Raw genomic sequence first — 7,997 nt, forward strand, 5'->3', positions numbered from 1 at the left:
TCCAAGAGTTTTAAGAGAATGGGCTTCCTCATTAACTCTTCCCTTATCTAAGTAATCAGTTCTCCACATTCTCTGACCATTCCAGTTAATAGCAAGTTTGCTGTAAAGTTTCAATGGCATGGAAAAAACTTAAAGGGGAGAGCAGTTCCATACCTCTCTCCACTAATTGGTAGTTGACAATAATCCAAATCTAAATGGCAGGGACTTCAGAATTCCAAAATAGTGGTTGTAAAAATTTCAGTACCCTAAATAAATTAGATGAGGCGAGAGTTATCTAACACACACAGCTTTTGTCCACTTTTGTGAAATGCAAAATACTCCAATAGGAAAGTTCTAATTTTCATAGACCACAAGTTTCAAGACTTTGCAAGCAATTTGATAATTTTTAAACCAACTAGCTGAATATGCATTAAATTTTAATCAAATCATCACAAAAGGTTGCAGATAAATGGTACTATATAGGTGCAAGCAAAAAGTGTGAATGACCCACTGCAGTAGTCACTATGGTTGGACATTTGCTCTTTGAATTTGTGCTCTGATGTGTGAACAATGCCCTTACACAGGTTGTGAGGATGCCATTCTTCTCTTGCCATCCCAAAAAAGCCTGGAGGTAAGCAATTCACCAGTGGGGCGGGGGGCAGGCGGGGGGGGGGGGAAATTAGGCAATGCCAAGAGCACATAAAAACAAGTGAAATCAAAGAGATTAAAACCTCTGGTGTTGATTTATTCTGGTAAATTGAGACTAATGGCCAAATGAATCTCTAAAAAGTTTTCATTTATGCCCTGCTCTAAAATTTTTTTAAGTAGCTGATATTTCACCTAAAACAAAAACCCCACAACTGCAAATACTGTGTTTTGAAATTGTACTTTACTCTATCTCTACGATAGTCATTTTATGATTTTTCAATCATTAAATAAAATTTGGTACTCAGACAAAATTACATATTATCCTAAAACTGTATGTAAGGGGAAAAAACAAAACAAAGAAAGAAAAACACCACTAAAGGAAAATTAAAACAGTGTTTATGTATTTCTTCAACAGCAAATTAAGAATAATTTTTAAAGTGTGTAATAAAACAAGCACATGGGTAAAAAAAGTAAGAGAACCTGTTCTCTCTTTCTTACAAGTCATTAGGGACCAGGAGGCTATTCTGGAGGAAGAGGGGATGGAGGTAGAGTGGAAGAACTGTGTTTCCAGCAAGTCCTAGCTAAGTGTGTTACCCCTTGGTTTATTTTCATTATATGAGTTTTTGATTCCCGCATACTTTGAAGTTTGCCTCAAGGGAACAAGTTGAATTGGGACTCTTTGTGACTAGAATCTTTGGCCTGGAAGGTTGGCGCTTTCAGCTGTTTCTCATGCCAAGCTTTTGAGATTCTGTTCCTGCTCCAAAAGCTGACAGGAGCTTCCTTGCAAGTTCCTCTGAAAGAAATGAATGAGACTAAACTCCAACAGATTTCTGCCTTAATAGACCCTTAACTAGCCTAATTAGCTTGGTGAATTAGCAGTGCAAAGGGAAAAATGCAGACTGCAGCAGGCCCCAGCTCACAGGGCCCCACAAATCACACATGAAGCAGGACCAGCCCTGTAACTGGGATGCTCAGGAAAGGCTGCTATGAAAAGACAGCAGAAAGGCTGCTGCTGTCCTTTGGCTGGTTCCACATGAAATGTGGATTTTTTGAGCCATGTAAAATGATACTTATACTCAGAAAAGGTTTTACAATGCCAAACTTATTTGACATAAGATATGACATCATCGACACCTTTGGACGAAGGAAGGAAGGAAGGAAGGAAGAAAAATTTAAAGTGGTTCTGAGTAGCTATTTTCCAGCTACTTTCTAGGGAGGTAGAAAATGACTGAAATCTGGAAATGATATTTAATAATGACAGGAGGAATCCAGCTCAACTTTAAAGAACTTTCAATTCTTATAATAGCTGTACTCAACCTTATTGGACCTACCCACTTACATGACAAACATTTAACACCCTCTGAACTGTTCTGAAATATATTGCTTACAGTCAATATATTCTACCTTAAGGAATAATTTCAATATACTGCTTTAACTATAAAATAAATATTGATTTTTAAAAAGTAATTTATTATAAACCACATACGTAAACGCTTGGGCATAGCTTCACAGGAAGACATAGCATAGTAGCTAGATGCACAAAATATATTTCGATTTATACAAAATGATATAGTTAGTGGATTATCAGCATACTTCCTTTATATTTGCAACTCTGAAATAGGGAAGATATGTACTTCTATGCATGCGTGAAATCACTACAATGCAATGGCTATTGTTGTGCTGGAGACTCAAATACTGCAAATGGCTTTGTTGTTGACAATGATTTTTTTTGTAATGGTACACAATACTTAAACTTCAAACTGATTGTGACATTTAAAACTCTGCAAAAAAAATTTAGAATATTCGCCATGTATATTTTATAACAAAATTAAATTCTAGGCTTAGATACTACAGGAATTTTTTAGATATACATGAATGTCTGGTGGGATATGTAAAAGTCATGAAAAATTCAGGACAGCCCTCCTTTGGTGCTCAGCTGTTTGCACACTGCACGTGGGATTTCTAGTATCCCTGGTTCCTGCCTAGAAAAGGTCACTAACAAGCTCCAGATTCTCCCTCAACAACCTCCTTACAACTTGTCACTGGAACAACTAGTAAGAACTTAACAGAAGACCAAAACACCCTTTGAGGACATTAAAAACTTAGAACCTTGGTTACTTCTGATCATGAAGTCGGATTGGAGTTTGGGGATGCAGTCAGGCCCAAGGAGTGGGGTGTTTGCTTTTGTTTTGAAGTATGATGGAACAGAGGATCTGAGGTCACAAACACACTACTTCAAGTTTTTCCATTTGTACTTTTTAATTTACTTTTACTTTTTTAAACCAAATGTTGTAAAAGTCAAGTAGCATATAATAACAATTGCCTGCTATAAATTTCCCCCCCATGCCCACACCCCAAAGGTATACTCTTTCAGGTATTTCCTCTGGTATTTTACTTCCATAATGTGTTTTTCTCCCCCTGAGACTTGATTTGTTTAAATCATGATAATTTTTAATAATTATATATTGTTATATATAATATATGAATTGAGCACATCTAATTGAAAAATCTAAAATCTGAAAAGCTCCAAAATCCAAAACTTTGAGTGCCAACATGAGGCCATAGTGGTAAACTCCATAAAATTATTTCATGCCCACAATTATTAAAAATATTGTGTAACCTGGGCACAGTAGCCCACACATGTAATCCTAGTGGATTGAAGGAAGACTGAGGCAGCAGGATCATGAGTTCAAAGTCAGCCTCAGCAAAATCAAGGTACTAAGCAAGTCAGTGAGATCCTGTCTCTAAATTAAATACAAAATAGGTCTGGGGATGTGGCTCAGTGGTCAAGTGCCCTTGAGTTAAATCCCCAGTACCCCCCAAAATTTATATAAAATTATCTTCAGCCTTTGTGTATAAAGTGTTCATGAAACATAAATAGATGTCATGTTTAGACTTGGGTCCTATCCCCTAGATGTCTTATTATGTGCATACAAATATTCCAAAATTTAAAAAAATATATATGAAATCTGAAATGCTTCTGGCCCCAAGCATTCCGGATAAGGTGTACTCTACTTGTAACATAAAAATAATCTTTAACCACAAATGTCCATTGGCTTCCAAAGAGGGACTATCAACTATCATACCATGCTTGCAGAATATATTTAAATTAAGCTATTTTCATATAATTTCTTAAAAGTAGGTTTTTACATGTGGGTTTACACATGCATCAATCATTTCATGTGATCCTCACAGATATTTTAAGAGAAATGCTTTTATATCACTTCCCCCTTAAAAGGTGGGAAATCAGACTCAGATAAGTGATATACTCAAGATCATTTGTCTAGAAAACCCCAAAAAATGGTACCGGAGTTCAGAATGTCTGCCCTCACCATGTTGCTATTTTCATCCTTGTTTCGACAGCCTAAAATATTCACAGAACTGTTCTGCTTACATAGGTTCTCTTCTGGCAAAATCCCCTTCAAAGCCTGGTTCCTGTGCCACCTTCTCCCTGAAACCTCTGCTCACCTTCCCTGGATATATCTTTCCTGTGTTTCCATACAGCAGGTCCCTGCTTATAACAATAGTAAGGTGTCCTTTTCACACTGGAGGTTGGATTGTAAGTTCATCAAAGCCCAGGCAATTCCTTTTTCTGTCCCAGAGCCCAGAAGACATCAGGCACCGGGAAGGTAGTCAGTCACTACAGGAACATATAGTGGCCTCTTTGTACAGGGACTTGCACTAAGTGCTAGGAGAACACGGACAATAAGAACAGAACACATTCCCTGGCTCCTCAGCCTCTGATTTGGTAAACATGTGAATGCATGAACACTACTCTCTGAAGTGGGTAGGGGAATGACATATAAAAGGTTGGCTACACGCTGACGAAAGTCCTCTCTGATTTGTTTTACTTTGTACCTTAAAAACCAAAAGATTAGCTAAAGCTGGATGAAAGGAAAGACGAACTCGATTCATGACGTAATGAAAATCCTATGAGGGGAATGGAGTTAACAAAAAAGGAGACCAGTAAATGTGTGTTCTTATAAGAACAAAGATGGAAAATTATTTTGGGCAAATAGAAATGATTTATAATTAAAGCCAACAGAGAAGTATCTATTAATCAAGATGGAAAACAAGAAACATGAGGTTTGACATTCTATCAGGAAGAATTCTGAATAGCTTTAATAATGGAGAAAATATCTTTGACTTTCCAGGTGGCCAAGGAGAGAAGGGGAGAAATACAATTTAAAAAGAGAAATCTTTCATGGCAACATGATAGAGAGGAGCAGGATTCACCAATAAACTGCTCATGGATGTGAAGTTGAAGAGAGTACAAGAAGATATAAAATAAAGTGCTATGGGAAAATTATGAAGGAAAAGAAAGGAGACAAGTATTTTTGGAGAAAAAGAGGCAAGTCATTCTTCTACTGTCAGTTGAGTAAGAAGTGATGGCCACATCCATACATGTCATCAAAAGGCATTTGAATTTCAGTCTTGAATTTCTTTTTTAAAATTTATTCTAATTTGTTATATATGACAGCAGAATGCATTCTAATTCATATTACGCATATAGAGCACAATTTTTCATAACTCTGATTGTACACAAAGTAGAGTCACACCATTCGTGTCTTCATACATGTACTAAGGGTAATGATGTCCATCTCATTCCACCATCTTTCCTACATCCATGCCTCCTCCCTTCCCCTCCCTCACCTTTGCCCTATCTAGAGTTCATCTAATCCTCCCATGCTCCCCTAACCACATTATGAATCAGCATCCTTAAATCAGAGAAACCATTTGGCATTTTTGGGGAGGGATTGGCTAACTTTACTTGGCATTATATTCTCCAGTTCCATCCATTTACCTGCAAATGCCATGATTTTATTCTCTTTTAATGTTGAATAATGTTCTGTTGTGTATATATACCACATTTTCTTTATCCATTCATCTACTGAAGGGTGTCTAGGTTGTCTCCATAGTTTAGTTGTGAATTTAGTTTAGTTGTGAATTGTGCTGCTATAAACATTGATGTGGCTGTGTCCCTGTAGTGTGCTGATTTTAAGTCCTTTGGGTATAGACCAGGGAGTGGGATAGCTGGGTCAAATGTTGGTTCTATCCCAAGTTTTCCAAGGAATCTCCATACTACTTTCAGTATTGGCAGTACCAATTGCAGTCCTACCAGCAATGTATGAGTGTGCCTTTTCCCCCCATATCCTCACCAACACTTATTGTTATTTGTCTTCATAGTAACTGCCATAGTAACTGACTGGAGTGAGATGATATCTTAGAGTAATTTTGATTTGCATTTCTCTGATTGCTAGTGTTATGAACATTTTTTCATATATTTGTTGATCATCTGAGAATTGTCTATTCAGTTCCTTGGCCCATTATTGATGGGGTTATTTGTTTTTTGTTTTTTTTTTTTTAGTTTTAAGACTTTTGAGTTCTTTATATATCCTAGAGATTAGTGTTCTGCATGATGTGCATGTGGTAAAAATTTGTTCCCAAAATGTAGATTCTATTTACCTCATTGATTGTTTCTTTTGCTGAGAAGAAGCTTTTTAGTTTGAACCCATCCCATTTATTGATTCTTGATTTTAATTCTTATGCTATAGGACTCTTATTAAGAAAATTGGGGCCTAATCTGACATGATGAAGATTTGGGCCTACTTTTTCTTCTAAAAGGTGCAGTGTCTCTGGTTTAATTCCTAGGTTCTTGATCCACTTTGAGTTTTGTGCATGGTAAGAGATTTGTTTTTCAACTGAATTTGAATAAAACCATTCTCATTAACTATTGTAAATAACCCCAGTAACAATAAATATAAATACCTGTAAAAATATGATATATAATTATAACTACAGACAAAAATAAGTAACCGCAAAGAGGATTCTGTGGATTCCTAAATCCACAGAATAGGTTCTTGGTTCTTATAACTTGCCACACAGACCTCCCCATAGCCTGTACAGATTAAAACCAGTGTCTTCTCACAGTTTTTCCTCCTCATGAAGGGACTAGATTTGGTATCTGTTGTTTTAATTAAAAGTTGGGAGAGGTGTAGAATCCATATTTATTTTCAGACAACAGGATCATGTATATACAGCAACATACATATAACAAGAAAAGCAATTAAAATAGCTTTATTTTTTAAAAGTGAAGCAAGGTCTCAATATATAGAGAGAGCATATATAAATCGATTAAGTTTCAGTACACTAGCAATAAACAATCCAAAATATTCTAAAACTAGGTTTTGGTGATGGTTGCATAACTCAGTAAATTTGCCAATAAAAAAATCATTGAATTGTGCAATTAAAATGTGTAAAGTTTGTGATATAAAAAGTATACTTATATAAAGTCTTGTTTTTAAATTAGGGGATTTCAAAAAAAAAGATAAACAATATTTTTTTCCACAAAAGGATGATTTTACTCAGTATCTGTTCCCAATTTCTATGTTGTAATCTCTAGTGTCAAACACCCTGATCTTGATGGAGGTGTCTCAGTTAGGGTATTTCCAGACCATTTTTAGAAGAGAAGTCAAATGCACATTGTTATAAGCCTCTGTGCTGACGCCAGTGGGCAGAACTTTAATGTTCACATTGGATTACATGTAACTGGAAGAATACTGAGGATCCTGGTTCAGCAAAACAGGCCGAGTGAAAGACAAGTCAGATAGTCAAGTGGAAGGTCAGGGTCCTTATTCCCTGGTACTGAGTGGGGCATACCCTAAAAGGACAAGTGGCATTGGTTGCTTACAAGGAAACCCATTCCTCAACTTCCAAGACCCAGTCAGCTCCTTGAACCTGGACAGATACCCTGACTTTAATAACTCAAAACTAACAGAATACTCCAAACTCAGCACAACACTCTGAACTACAAACAATCTCAGCTTCTTTGCAGGCACAGATGAAAACAGTCCTGAGGATCTACAAATGATCATTGCAGAAAATGTCAGTGGCACAATCTCCACCAAGAGCCTTTTGTCTTTGGCTTGTTAATGCTCTTTGCTTATAATTTAATCACATTTGTAAACATAAAACATTCTCAGGAATAACTATAAAAATACTTAATACTTTTATGAATAGTTCATATTTCATGTCTAGAAATAGTATAAAAATTGCCAGTAGAATAAGTTTATAATCTAGGCACAGAAGCAAAGATTTTAGACATAATTTCTCAGGCTCTGGTGACTGAAATAAACAGGTGGTCATATAGAAAGATAACTTACTTTTTGTCTCTGGCCATATCATCCTGATTGTGCTATAATAGAATGTGCAACAATAGAATTCATGATTCTATGGCTTTTAGGCCTGTGGCATTTTAATTTAAGCTTTGTTTTATTTTTTAATCTATTTTTAAACATCTAGTGACTTACAAAAATGGGTAATACTTTATAAATCTAACATATTTTAGGAGTATTTTGTTAACCAAATAT

This window comes from Marmota flaviventris, chromosome 6 (genome assembly GCF_047511675.1).
Source record: "Marmota flaviventris isolate mMarFla1 chromosome 6, mMarFla1.hap1, whole genome shotgun sequence".
Classification (NCBI taxonomy): Eukaryota; Metazoa; Chordata; class Mammalia; order Rodentia; family Sciuridae; genus Marmota; species Marmota flaviventris.